Source organism: Mesocricetus auratus, unplaced genomic scaffold (assembly GCF_017639785.1).
Source record: "Mesocricetus auratus isolate SY011 unplaced genomic scaffold, BCM_Maur_2.0 Super-Scaffold_100026, whole genome shotgun sequence".
Classification (NCBI taxonomy): Eukaryota; Metazoa; Chordata; class Mammalia; order Rodentia; family Cricetidae; genus Mesocricetus; species Mesocricetus auratus.
In genome coordinates, this window is record NW_024429207.1 from 18,073,642 (window position 1) to 18,089,377 (window position 15,736).

The following is a 15,736-nucleotide window of genomic DNA, read 5'->3' on the forward strand; positions in this document are numbered from 1 at the left end:
GGAAGCCTTGGCTCCCTGCCCCATATCTCCTTCCTGGTCTCACATTGTTTCTATTCAACTCAGCACAGGCTTATTTAGATTTGCCTCCCCTAACTGGAAGGAAAAGCTACAGAGCACAGTAGATTCCTGCTTTGTGGCAAGGCCACCAGCATTGGAACAGCACCTGGAGCATGGAGACATTTGTTGAGCAAACAGATGTGTTCAGGGCACTAGTTAACTGGAAAAGTAATCTATGCCAGGCGGGTAACCATGGGGATGGATTTGGATGCTCTTTCCCTCAGTGACTCATTTGTACTTGAAATATTGCAAAGCCATGCAGAGGTTCAGCTCCCCTTTCTCTTCTTTGTCTTAAGAGGAGGTGTTCTCATGGTCGCCATAGACACAGGATCCGTCTCAACGGCTTCCCACTGGCTCAGTGAGGACGAAACAGAAAACCATACCTCGTATGAAGGAATGGCATCCGCTCCCCCTTCTTACCCACAGCTACTGGACAATTTAACACATAACTGCTAATGTCTCTGCAGAGACTGGTTTCGTAAAAATTATATTTACTTTATTCTTGCTATTTTTTTTCTGCCAATGGGAGATATGCTAGCATCTTTTGAAATTACACTGCTGAGGATTACAAACATAATGTAAGGAATACTGTTTATAAAAAAGTACCCCTGAGGGTTGGAGAGATAGTTCAGTGGTTAAGGCACTGGCTGCTCTTGCAGAGGATCAGGGTTGGGTTCCCAGCACTTACATGGCAGCTTTGTAACTCCAGTTCTGGGGGATCCCACTCCCTCTTCTGGCCTCCGTGGGCATTGCAAGTACACGATACAGACACATACATAGAGGCAAACACTCATACATATAAAACAAAAACAAGTCTTTTAAAAAGTCTACACACAAATATCCGAGTTGTTTTATATAAATAGATATTTAATAAATATGCAGTTTTCACTATACATATATAAAGAATGAAAGAATAGGTTTATAAACTAGTGTCTGGGAATGATGAAAGGAATCTTTCCCATTTAACTGGGTTTTTCACAGCAAGCACACATTATGTATATATAATAAGAAACGTAACAATATTTCTTAGTTTTTAAAAACGAATCATTTATTTTACTTTCACACGTGTCACACATCACATTTTGGAGCAGGAAAACACCGCAATTGTCTTTTTGAGAAGTAATTTCACCATTTTACTTTGCTGTTCGCTTTCTGTGTCTGACTCAAGCAACTGGATAATGGTGCAGGGGTCTCCCGTTCCTATTGCACTTGGCCTAAGCCAAAGACTGGGACCAGTGTGGGTGTGGCTGAAGAACGATGCCACGCTGTGCAAGCCTTCCTTGAGAAACTGGTCCTGGCATCAGAGCTGCTGGGAAGCCGCTGAAGTCTTATGACCCTGGATCACCAGTCTTGGCACAACTTCTTTGTCACTTCCTACCTTCTCCTCGGGAGAGGACGTCTTGTCTGCCATCTGGCCCTCTGCCTGGCTCCAACCAGCATGCTCCAGGATGTTCTCTAAGTCACATCTACTTCTTCTCCAAAGTAGGGATTGAGTTTTCAGAACCTAAGGTACAGCAGTTCTCATCCACATGGGGTCTCTGCTTTATGTCATGTGCTTGTGGCCCAGAGGACTTTTATGAAGTTGACTATAGACACCACTGTGTACAGGGACCAGCTGTCCAGCAGGTAGAAGCCCCCGAAGGGCTCTGAGCTGATCTTCTCATAACTAGAAAGATAGATTTCTCCTTCGGGAAGCTTCGCTACTCTGTCTGGAACACATCTTTCAGCCTATAAACCGTCTGCTCACTGTGACTTAGAGAACATAAAGTGAGCATCCTCTTCCAGACTAATGAGCCGTGAATACCCTATCTGCATCCTCTCCAGGACACTTGGTTTTATAGCTTTCTTTCACCCCTGTGTTTGCATCTTTATGCTTGTGCCCAACCCAGGAACCTCTGCCCTAGTCTGTCAATTTGAATCTCACCCATCCTTCAAGTCCTTTCTCAGATGTCACTATCCCCTGACTTCCTGTCACCACCTGAGTTCACCTTTCCCACTTGTTTGAGAATTCTCCCACGATTTGAGTATATGCAAAAACTCAAATATGACAGTCACACACGTAAGGTAAGAAGAGACAAGCCCAGGTGTCTGACAGTCACCATCCTCCAGTCTAATAAAAATGATAAAATCAGTGCTGAAACCCGGGGATTCGTGCTCTTTCTATGATGGAAATGGTGGAGTGCATCACCAGGGTGTCCCCCAGACACTGCTTAGACACACAGAAGAATTGGCTCCCAGCTTCTCCTCAAGAGAGGCCAGAGTAGAAGCTGGAGATACTGTGACACTCCATCAGCAACCCTCACAGGTGAGATTCCATGAGTCTAGACAGAGAGATTTCCCTCAGAGGGGAAAGTGAAATCCAGGCAGCCACACCGCTTTCCTCAAAATGTGCTACTGCAGAGGACAGAGGGGAGAGTTCCAGGTTTCCTGGGCCGGGATGTCTAGCGTTGGGCTCTTCTCCCTCTGGGGGACTGGAACGGACACAGGAGGTATTTGTAAACAAGGAATTTCAGCATCTCCTGTTTTAAGTCTCAGCTCTTAGCTCTCCTTCAGTCCAGGGATTGGGCATCCATTTCTGGCATAGGGCAGGCTGCACCATCCTTCTGTTCTGCCCTCCAGGAAAATGCTGTGGCTTTGTGTCCTCTAAACTTCCCAGGGCTGAACTCCCATGGGTTTTGACTTTTCTATTGTTCACCGTTGATTTTTGAGGGTCACCGTAGAACATGGATGTGTGTTCAGTTGGTCAGTTTCATATGGAAGGCCCTTGAAATTTTAAGAAGACTGATTCCTCAAGTCAATTTACATTTTTAATGAGATTTCAGCAAAATTATAAAGGGGGTGTATTTTTTTTAACAAAATCATTGCAAATTTGTTTGGAAAACAATATGAAACACCAAATAAGAGAAAGTTAAAGCATGAGGATTAAAGGGAACCGGAATCCTGAGTGATAGGGAATGTTCTTCTGTATATGTTTCTCTTTTTGGTTAATGAATAAAACACTGATTGGCCAGGCAAGATGATAGGTAGGACTGGGAGACAGGGAGGATTCTGGGAAGTGTAGGCAGAGAGGAGTCCATGTGATCCCAGGAAGTGACATAGCTGGGCAGAAACTGCCACTAGCTAACCATAGAGGTCTGGAGGTGATGTGGCTGGGCAGGCAGGAAGTGATGTGGCTGGGCAGAATCATAATATAAGCAGGTACAAACAGGAAATTGCTCTCTTCTCTATGGAGACGCCGTACAGTTGTGATGCAGCAGGCAAAGGGGTTGCAGGTCCGGCATTCCCTGTAAGCCAAGACTACGTGGAAATACATAGATTAGTAGTTATGAGTTAATAATTAAGACAGAGCTAGCCAATAAGAAATGCTAGTCACCGGCCAACAGCTTTATGACTAATATAGCATCTGTGTGCTTCTTTGGGGCAGATGAGGGCAGTGGGACCAGCCAGGCCAAAAAAAAAAAAAAAACCTCACGTTACACTTGAGGCTAGATTTTAAAACACATCATTTTGACTCCCAAAACAAAATCAAAAGCAAACAACAGCAACAACTGCTCTGGTTTTAATAGTCTGGACCAGCAAGGTAAAGAAAAACAGATCCAGACACAGGAAGGAATTGACTTAGATACTCTTTTAGTCAACTTCCAGCCCTATGACAAAACACCTGACCAAAGCCAACTTCAGGGTGGGGGTAGTTCATTTGGGCTCATGGTTTCAGAGGCGTCAGTCCAAAGCTACTTGGATCCATTGGGTCTGGGCCACGAGGTAGAAAAGCAAAGCTGCTCTCCTCATGGGATCCAAAGAGCAAAGAGACAAAAAAGGGCCAGAGACAAAATGTACCTCTCAGGGACATGCCACCAGTGACCTTTGCCACCTCCCCCTAGCCTAAAAGCTACTACTCCAACCTCTGCTATATTGAAGACCAAGCCTTCAATAGGAGATGCTGGGCAACGTTTCAGATCAAAAACCATAACAGATGTTTCGTCAGACTGCCTAGAGAAAAATTAAGAATGATGAAGGGAAATGGGGCGGGTTGTTTGAAACAGAGAGAAAGACTCTTCGCATTATTCTAGGCTGTACTGAAAACAGACCGGATGAGCTTTGAGTGTGGCTTGTTCTCTAAGGCTCCACGCCTCAGTGCGGAGATGCTGGAGGTGGTGGGAGTCTACTGGCACATTATCATAACTCTTCTGGTGTGCTGGCTACTTGCTCCCACACCTCTTGTCACCGTGACGCCACCTGTTGTGGTGTGGCTCAGTGGAAGGGACCATCCCCAGAGCCAGTGTCTTCCCAATCATATATTTAGTATTCAAAACTGTATGATAAGTAGACCTTTTATTTTTTAAATTACCTGGTCTGGAGCATTTTGTTAGAGTGACAGGAAACAAACTACTGCAATGTTTAAGAGAGAGTAAGACACAGGAGCAGAACAAGTTAAAAGTTTAAGCTAGCCAGAGGCATTAAGCTAGGCAAAGGCATTATGAAAGAGAGAATTCCAAAAAATAAACACTGATAAATACTGATTGTGTAAAAAGGAAAGCTTCTATAGACTTAAAAAAAACCTTTTAGGAACTGGAGGGCTGACTCGGTGGTTAAGGGTGCTAATTGTTCTTGCAGAGGACTAGAGATCAGTTCTCAGCACCCACATTGGGTAGTTTACAGCTGTAACTCCTGTTGCTAATGTAACTACAACTCCAGGGGATCCGATGTCCTGTGAGGGTGCTGTACTCAGGTGGCATATACACAGAGAGACACATTTTGTTTACTATTTTTAAAAAGCCTTTGGGAGATATAGACAAACCAGGTATTATGAAATGTGTAACAGCATGCCACAGTGTATGTGCTGGCTTGTTTGTTTGTCAACTTGACACAAGTCATAGTCATTTGGGAAGAGGGAACCTCGACTGAGAAAAATGCCACCACTAGCCTGGTCTGTGGGAAAGTCTGTGGGACATTTCCTTGACTAGTGATTACTGTGAGAAGGCCCAGTGCACTGGGAAAAGTGCTGTCCCTGGGCTGGCGGGTTCCTGCCTTGAGCCCTCTCTATGGACTATGTTCTAGGTATATAAGACAAATCAGTCCTTTCTTCCCCAAGTTGCTTTTGGACATGATGTCTTATCACAGCAATAGAAAGAAAACTAAGATACATAAAGACCTTTTTAAAATTATTAAGAAAAATATGAACACTCTCAGAGAAACAAGACTAAAGATATGAAAATACAATTTACAAATATGAGAGATAGGAATTACTGATACACAAGGAACCATGTCCAACTTCTCCAATAATGAAAGAAACAAAAAAATGCAAGTTTTGTTGTTGTTGTTGTTATTGTTATTGTTTTTGAGATAGGGTCAAACTATACTGGCTGACCTGGAACTTTCTATAAAGATCATATTGGCTTCAAGCTCACAGAGGTCAGAATGCCTTTGTTTTCTGAAAGCTGGGATTAAAGGCATGGATCAACAAGCTCTGACAGGGTACTTTTTTTTTAAAAAAGTGTTTTGTCTGCATGGGTCTACCACGTTTGATGCCTAGGGAAGCCAGAAGACAGTGTCCAATTACCTGGAATTGGAGTTACAGATGGTAATGAGCTACCATTCTGGTGCTAAGATCCAAATCCAGGTCCCCTGGAAGAGCAACAAGTGCTCTTAACCACTGAGCCATCCTTCCAGCACCAAAGTATCATTTTAGACTATCAAAATGATGAAGTTTTAGGGAATGACTGGATCATAGGGACATTGACCAGTGGACAATAATTTCCAGGGTTGTAAACAAAACAGTTAGGCTGCTTCATTCATTGTTAATGATTTTGTTGTTGTTGTTATGGTTGTTTTTGACAGAATTTGGTCACTTGTATTTTTAAAAATCCTCAAAGTACAGATCATTTCCTACTAGCCATGGAGCTGAGTTCTGAGTCCTGATGAGCTCACAGAATATTGAAAATATTGCAAATCAAGAATTCGTCCAAAACACTTGACCAGTAGTACCTCACGGCTAGGCCACATTGCAGCCTCGGGCATCCATATTCACCATGTGAACTGCCCTGGAATTGAACTTGCTGCCATCAGGAAGATAACCATGTCACAGTCAACAGCCCAGGGAGCTATCAAAACTGAGAATTCAGAAGTGCATTTTAAACTGAACACATATTGTAAAGCCAAAAACTGAAACCAAACTGCAGTTAAGTTGGGAGCTGTCTATATGTCTCTTAGCCTATCAAACAAACAACTTGGAAATTCTCCTAGAAAGAGATGCATGTACACAAAAATGTGTGAACTAAGTGAGCTGTGTGTGCAATGATACCTAATAATTAGGATTCCAGTAAGAATCTGTTAAATTAATTGATTTGTATTCAAATGATGGAATACTTTGTATCCATAAGATGCATTTAAACAATGTTAAACATTGTTCAGTGATTTTTCTTTTTCAGTACTGGAGAGTAAATACAGGGCCTTACACACGCTTGGCAAGGGCTCCACGCTGGACTACAGCAGCCTGACTCAAGGTGAAAAGATGCATTTCAATGTACACGATTTAATGATACTTTCAAAAAACAACTCCATGCTTTAAAAAAGTATGTCTATACCACACATTAATGGTAATTACCTTTGGGTGGGAGCACATGGGCGACTCAGATTTGCTTGCTTATATTTTGTGTATTTTACAAATCCCCCCTCACAAGCATACATCGTCTTTATAAACAGAAAGCACACCTTATTGCATACAGTGATTTTCATAACTGGATTCCTTGAGGACATTCGCTGTCACACACATCACCCACCTACGGCTGGCTGCTCCTACAGCCTGCCGGCCAGCATGACACTTTTATTAAAGCAGCTCGTGTGGAAGGGTTCACTCCTTACCAGGCCCTTCCCTGGGTTTCCTTTATCTGTTTTTTTTTTCTCTTTTTTAAAGATTCTATAGCATTCTTTAAAAATGCTGGATTTAATCTAACATCCATTTTCTTCATCCGTGTACGAGCAATATTACTGCCTACTTTGCAGGGGGGGGAGGGAGGAGAGAAAGAGAGAGGAGGGAGGGAGACTAAAAAGGGTTAATTTCCAGCAGTGTTGGCCACCTGTTCCACATCTGCCACATGGCCTTCATTTCAGAGGCCTCTGAGGCCCACCAGCTCAGGAAAGGGATTTTGTGTCACAGTGGCTAGATACACAAAGGCAAGGCCAATGCAAATAAGAAACTCCCGGTCCACAGATAAACATTTCTTAAACAACCCAGACAATGAGATGGATGACAGCCTTTTCCAACAGGACTTCTCCGTTTTTGTAATTATGTTTTTATTGACTTTTCAAAGGAAATGAAAAAGACTAACATATAATTGACTAAAAGAAATAGAGGTAATAAAGCCAGCCAGAAAATGTCTGGAGGAAATGTATATCTAAGGTACAATGCCTGTAATAGGAAAATCTATTATATTGTGTTGAGATTATGTAATTACCTACACATGCTGCTTTGGCTGTGGGCGAGCACACAGAGCACTGCTGTGACGCCCAGTGCTCTGAGGAGGGCCAAGCATTTTTCCAAATGTGTATATCCTCCTGTACGGTGAAGTCTAAATTTCAAAAACCCTTAGGAATGCTAAATTCTGACTTTTGCGTGAAAACTCAGGAGCAGGTTAGTGGGGTGTATGTGTGTGTGTGTGGAGGGTCCTAAGGGGTTCTTTTGCAAGGTATTTAACTTAAGGGATTGCCTTAGTAGTGATATAGTACATATCAATTACTGGATGAACACACACACACACACACACACACACACACACACACACTCCAAATGATCAATAGATAGAAACCAGACTACAGCCAAGTAGTTAGCAATGCAGCCTTGCATTCGTCGTAATTATCAGTGTGGTTCTATTAGCCCTTCTGGGTGGCTAATTAGAACAATGAGTAGCATTCGGGAAGAATTTGGCTATAGCAATCAGGCATCAGTGTGGATGGGAGAGCATCACGCCCCTCAGACAGGAGGGTAGAAAGAGGTGCAGAACTCTGATGCTGATGAAAATGGACAAGACAAGCTCATCCGATCTGTGAGTGAATTACAGCTTCTCTTCTCATGACAGAATCACACTCCAAACTGATCTTGATAGGCTTGAGTGAAGAGCTGATACAAGACATTTAGTTTAGATACCGGTTTGGCCCAGGCCTTGGGCCTGAAGACCAAACACAGAGGAAGACGGCTGGTTAAGAGCAGCTTTGTTAAAAGTGCCAGGGGAACACAGAGCATCTTGGGTACCACAAGAAATGACTCCTCGGCTGCATACACAGACCGGAAAAGGCTGTCTGCTTCCTTTTTCCTGGATGAGAGCAGAGCCAAAAGGCAGTCTATGGGGCAGGAGATTAACACATAGATGTTTTCTGTGTGTTATACACATGGGCTCTGTGCTTTGGGACTGACAGGCTGCCTGGTGCACTATAGGGATGCCTGTCTGGACACTGTTATGAAGGCAGAGGGGATCGGGCATGTTCTAGTAGCTGTGCAGACTGTCCATGCCCTCCCACTTCCTCCCAAGGCATTCCTTCTTTAGAAGCAGGAATGCTTTCCCATGCTGTTGGTTCAGCAGCCATTCATTGCCCTGAGCTGTGCACAGGGATGGGCCCTTGTGACTGCAGTGGCCATTACATCACTCTTATTTCAGCAATCTCAAGTGGTTAGCCCTAAATACACATACATACAAGCGACACTGCATACAGTAGGTTGCGTGTGTGTGTGTGTGTGTGTGTGTGTGTGTGTGTGTGTGTGCCTGAGCGCGCGTGCGTGTGTTACGTGTGTGGCTGTGAGTAACAGTAACAACTATCAAAAAAGAAATCATGAACCCAAGGGGAAATGGGCAGGAAAGGGGGATTTGGAGGGCAGAGGAAGGGGGCGTGTGAAATGATGTCAATACACTGTACTCACATATGAAATGTAAATAAATAAAAAGAAGCCTTTCTCTATTCTCTTTAGAACTCCCTTCTGTTCCCTTGTATGCCCGTTAATGATGTGTAGCCTTACACAGTGCATCGGTTGTTACCAATCTCCCAGCACAGGCAGTAACCCAAGGAGGGAAAACCTGAACATGGATGGCCAGAGGGCCATAACTATCCTTTCAGGGATGTGTTTATATTTCCTCTGTGGACAGATGGTTTTATGGGCTTCACTGCTCAAGAAGAACGAGAGAAGCAATCAGGAATCGTAGTGATTATAAAAACCCTACCTCATGTGTACAGAGCCACAAACCCCAGGAACCGTAGCTATCTCCTGGGCACTCTCCCCCCAGAGCCTCTTAGGTTTCAGAGTTGAATAAGAAATGCCAGGAGAATGTCATCCAGTACTGGGGTACAGGCTGCCAAGACCCTCACAGTCCATGGATGAACAAAGGGTCCCTTTCAGTGACTTTTAAAGACTTTTCATAGTAAACTGTCTTTAAGTTTTTTAGATATTTGTTTATCCTGTTTTGTGTGTATGAGAGCTTTACCTGTTTGTATGTATGTGTGTGTACCATGTGCATGCCTGGTGCCCATGGAGGTCGGCAAAGGGCCTATGCTACGGTGCTTTGAATTCTGAAAAAAGGCATCGCCTGTACTAGTACTGTGGAATCCCCCTGCCAAGTTTTCTTCTAGTAGTTTTATAGCTTCCAAATTTGTGCTTAAGTCTTTAATCCATTTGGGGTTGATTTTTGTACATGGTGAGACACAAGTCCAACTTCATTCTGTATGTTTGTTGCAGATCAAAATGCATAGTCTTAACTTTGGGCTTTTATAGATTAAGTAGTGGTTCTCAACCTTCCTAACACTGTGACCCTTTAATACAGTTCCCCATGTTGTGGTGACTCCCAACCATAAAATTAGTTCATTGCTACTTGGTAACTGCTATCTCGCTACTGTTAGGAATCATAATGTACACATCTTATATACAGGATATCTGAGATGTGACCCACAGGTTGAGAACCAGCAGATTAATACGTCTGTGATCATGCCAGTGTGGTTCTATTTTGATTCGCATAGCTTTGCAAAATATCTCAAGCTCTGTGTTTTTGTTTTTTCCTCAAGATCACATTGGCTATTGACTGTTCCGGGGTTGGATTTTGGTTTTCTTGGTCTGTAAAAAAAAATGCCATTGGAACCTTGATGGGAGCTGCAATGTGTCCATAGATTGCTGTGGGCAGTACATTAATTAGCTCCTTTTCTCATTTACGTGAGAAAATATCTCATACAAGGAACCTAAGGAGGGAAGGGTTTATCTTGGCTCACAGTTTGGAGATACAGTTGTCATGGCAGCAAGAGCCTGAAGCAGCTGGTCACACGGCAGCCACGGTCAGGAAGTAGAAAGATGAATGCTGAAGCTCGGTTTGCCTTCTACTTGTTATTCAGATAGGCATCCTAGGCCACGGCACAGTGCTGATCACACCTGGGGCAGGGCTTCCCCCCCCCCCCCGAGACACCCTGAGAGGTTTGACTCCTAAGTGACTCGAGAGCCTGTCGAGCTGACAGTCAGCATTATAGACCTTTTAACAATATTAATTCTTCCAATTCATAACCATGAAATACCTTTGTGTCTTCTTCAGTTTTTTCATGTGGTTTTCACTCTACACATCTTTTGCCTTCTTGATTAAACCTATTCTTTTTTAAGGCTATTATAAAAGCAATTGTTTTTTATTTGTTTTTAGGTGAGCTCATTGATCGTGCATAGAAATGCTGCTGATTTTCCTCTGGGACCTTTAGATTTCCTCCTCTGTTCTCTGCCAGGCAGCCTTTGGCATTTTCAAGGGTTGCTGAAGCCCTACACGTACGGTAATGGGTGAGAAAAAAAAGTTCCATATTAATGCAGGAGAGTTTACAGCTGGGCATCCAGGAGGGAAGAGATTGTTTGGCTCTCACAACCAGAATGTTAACAGCTAAATTCTAATGCATCTATTCTCTCTGCACAGACCTAGTTTGAAAAATCCTATTACATGCTTCCTGAATGGCCTTCTCACAGACCTATAGCTCTGTCCTTCCTTAGATAAGGGTAAAGAGGCTGGAAAGGGAGCTGCTGCTTTGGCCTCAGGTGAGCTGCAGAGATAAACCCAGAGCCATTTAAATAGGAAACAGACTCTCTCTCTCTCTCTCTCTCTCTCTCTCTCTCTCTCTCTCTCTCTCTCTCTCTCATCTCTCTCTCTATCTCTCATCTCTCTCTCTCTCTCTCTCCCTCTCTCCTCTCTGTCCCTCTGTCTCTGTCTCTAACACACACACACACACACACACTGTCCTCCATCTTTTCATTAGGTGGCAGAGACTAATTAGGGGATAATTGTCATTACTCTAAGTCTTCCTCATCCCCTGGAGGGGATGTTGATATGACAAGAAACCACCCTCCCCCTGACTTAAGCATGCACACGTGGACCCACATGTACCCTAGAAAGGAGCTGCCTGAAGGAAAATCATCATTAAAACAACAGTAGTCCAGTGAGGTGGCTGAGCAGGTAGGAACGCCAGAAGCCAAGTCTGATGAGCTGAGGTCAACACCCTGGGCACACATGGCAGAAAGAAGGAAAGAACCGACTCCTCTGACCTCCACGTATGTTCCTTGGTACATGTGCAGCGCACACTCGCATGCACACACAGCGCACACACAATACATAAGTGGTGTACAAATCTAAAGATGAAAAGGCTCTAACGTTTGTTTTCACTTGCTTGCTTTCTGAAGCAGGGTTTCAGCACACAGTCCAGGCTAGCCCAAACTCTTTACTCTTCTGTTTTGCACTGATTCTGGGATTCCAGGTGCATATCCAGCATGCAGCTGCTGTAACTATGAGATGATGCTTATATTACCTAGCACACTGTAAGCGCTACCACATTTCTTGACCTCCAGGATGGGGAGAGCACACGGGTCATCCTATAGGCCTGTAAGTTATCCTACAAGCCCACGGTTATCTTACAGGCTCAAGGTTCATCTTATAGTCTCCATTTGAGCAATCATTCTTTTGTTGAACCTGGAAAACTTGTTTCTCCTTTCCTCTCAAGCCCTTCCAAATATAACCAAAGCACCTTTTGACTCTCACTGAGAACTGATTTGACCTCCTGATATGATACTTATACCCAGCGTGCAATAATATAAAGCGAGTGATTATCACGGATTTGGGAGCCTGGGATTTTTAAATGCAGTTTAAGATAGATTTTTCCTGTTTGATTGACAGGAAATTGAAAGTTGAAAACCCTAAAATAAGTCTTTAGCAATGCCAGACTTTACTTCGAATATTCAGCACGTGACGGCTAGTGGTGGCACGATCCCGAGGACCTTGTAGACCAATGGCCGACGACATGACATAAAGAGTTACGTATACCTTCTAGAAGAAGAGGGAGATGAGTTAGGGCATTCCAAAGTAGGAATGAGATGGAACATGAAATCATACTGCAATGGTCCCCTGTCGAGTGAGACAAAGCAAAAGTACCTACCCAATCCTGCCTGACCCAAGTCCAAGTACCACGGTGCCGTATCAAATGCGAATGAGGAGCTAAGAAACACCATGGCAGGAAAGATGCTATCTATTTCTGCAAGACTCCTCTCTCTCCTTTATTCTGTTTTGTTTTGTCATGGCAAGGTCTTTCACTGTAGCCCAGGCTAGCATTGCACTCACAGTCACCCTCCTGACTCTTCCTCCTAAGTCCTCTCCATCCTTACTGACATGCTCAGCTCCTATTATCCTTGTCCCTTTGGAGTTTTGGAAACTGGCATGATTTCTGTCTCTTCTGGCTGTTCTACTTCATGGGGACGCTCTCCTCCAATCTTCCTCTCCCACACTTCATACTGCCCTTGAGCACACGAATCTCAGGCACTCACCTGTAAGCTCCTGAAAGCAGAGGCCGACGCCTTTCTCAGATTTGTCTGAGTGTCTAGTTCCTAGAGCAGGCTCTCTAAAGGGTGCATTGCCTCCAAAGCAGTCCGGCTTCTCCTAACTCTATCCTCCTTCTGAAGATGCCCATGGAGCAAAACAGGCAAAGTGTACCACGTGATCATAGAATAACATGCAAATTAATACTGTACAGTCCCACAACATAATAACCACTTACACTGTGTCATGCCCTTCCATACTAAAAGTCGAAGCCATGGGCCAGTGTCTTGAATGGCATCACTATTGGTAGCAGGCACCTATTTGTTGACCTTTGTGTTGTCTTTGAAATGTGGTTTTTCTGCCTATGCAAGCTGATGCTGGAACAGTTTCAAGTGAAAACGGCCACTGTGGTTCTGCTGAACAATGCCAAGGTGAATCAACCAGAGTTCAGGTTGCCAAAAAGATCAGGATGGGATTTTTGTAGCAGAGGGAAATGTGCTTCTTCAGTAATTAAGCCCCGAGATCAGCTTTAGTTTGACAAATCCAAAAACAACACATTTCTCATGAACAGGAAACCATCTCTTTGATTATTGACTACAGAGCAAACCAGCTATGCAACAAGAACATTCCAGTCCATTCCAATGGCAAGTAGAAGTCAAGAGAACCAACTTAAAAATGCCCACCTGTGGGCTGGGCAGATGGCACAGTGGGTAGATTGCTTGTGCATAAGCATGAGAACTTCATTTTGAATCTCTAGTAGCTACATTTTTTAAAATGCTGGGCATGGTGATGCATTCCCATAATCATAGCCAGGTGGACCCTCGGAGCTTTCTGGCCAGCCAGCCTCATCCAAACACTGAACTTCAGATTCAGCAGGAGATCATCTCAAGGAAGCATAGTGGAGAGTGATAGAACAGACACCAAGTGTCCTCCTCTGGCCTCTGCACACGTGCATACACACATGTACACATACATGCATACACCACATATCCACACTAAAGGATAAATAAACAGAACACCCATTTGCCTAATAATGTCTGTGTGCCTCTGAAGGTTGGTGCCATGTAGATGATTTTCCTATTTCTCATGGAGATGGGCATATTTATTTAGACACAAATACAGACCGCAGAACTGGAAAAAACTCCAGGGGACACAAGGACATGATGGTTTGCTTCTGTGCTGGAGATGTAGGAAGCTTATAGGAGCTCAGGGGGGTCATGTCTTAGGACTTGTCGGGAACAGATGACTCTTCTATCCTGAGAAGGCACAGAGGCGATGAGGATGTGACAGCAGATAGACAAGGATCAGCTCTTGGGAATGATCTCACCTGAAGAGGAGAGTCCAACAAGGCAAGGAGACAAGGAGCAGAGAAACATCAGCCACACCTCAGGAGACCTCTGAGACCCAGGCTCTTCCAACAGCTGGGAGATGGAGATTCCAGTGCTCCAATAACTATCTCAACTGAGGTCCCCCTACTCCACCAGCAATAAGTAAGATTAGGTTGGACACCATTCAGTGGAATAGGAATGCTGTTTCAAATATTTCAAGCAATTCTCAGGAGTGTTGCTCTTAGTCACTGCTCTCTTGCACCTGGTTTCTGTGACATCTTAGACTTTTTAATCGGTTCTCTGGATCAGGATCTCCTCCTTCCCTGCCTGTCATATGTCTTGGGTTCTTGACATGTCTTTAGTCTCTTGTCTTTTGCCTTCTAGTTAGGTTTGGCCAATGGGAGGGACCCACAGAGGGTGAGAGAGGCCAGAGTGTGTTTCTCCCTTACAACCTCAGCATCCCTCTCCCAGTGACTGCCAACCTTAGCTCCAGCTCAAGCCCTCGGTTGTAGCAGTCACAATCCACTGATTACCAGCTCCCACCATTGCTAGCTGTAGGATCCTTCACCTCTCCACATTGGTGCCCCAACTCTGGCCACCTGTTTGAAAGAACTCCTTTTTCTAAGCTTTCTTCCATTACCTAGTTTGAGTGGGTCACCTCAAAGGAAAGTTCTGCTTTATCGTAATGATCACATATGGTGTTATTGCTTCTGTCTGTACAACTGACATCATCTTTGGTTCTGAACAAAAACTGAACTCATGTGAAAAGCAGTTACCCACGTGGCAAACTCATCTGACTTGAGGGGATCCCACTTCCTGCACAGTAAATCAATGCAAAGTCACCTTCTCTTGGGCTTCTGACCTGTGTAGTTTTGGGGACAGTGGCTCTTTACTTTTGTTCTCTGTGCCACACCATGCTGAGCCACTCTGCTTTACAGACCAGTTTTCCTACACTGTTTGTGTCTTAGAACCCTGGCATTGTCTTCATCCTCCTCCTCCCCTTCTTACTCCTCTTTCCACTCCTCCTCCTTCCTCCTTGGCCTCCCCCACTCCTTTTCCTTCCTCTCTTTTTGCTCCAGGTGATTTATCAAGGAATTTCTTTACACACAAAAAAACATTTTTCCCTAAGAGAAAACTATAGGGAAAAGGGACCAGTCAAAGAAACATACTTTGGCCCTGCAACCAGAACTAAAGAAATATACCCTGACCCTTAAACCAGTGCCAAAAGAACACACTTTGTCCCTGGAATCAGAGTCAGTGAAAGAAATGCACCCTGGCCCTAAGATTGGAGCCAAAAGGCTAAAAAGGACCAGAGAAAGAGACACACTTTGGCACTGAAACCAGAGCTAAATCCGACCCTAATCCTGTGCAGAAACCCAACCAATCCTGGGGCAGGAGCTCTAGCCAATGTGAGCTCAGCATTAAAATCTGACCAATCCCCACCCTGGAAGCCCTATATAAACCCTGTGTCTGTTCAGCTTGTGGCTGATCGTGCTACCCGGCTGTCCTCTGCCACTCTGGCAAAGGGCAGCCACTCTCCTGGAG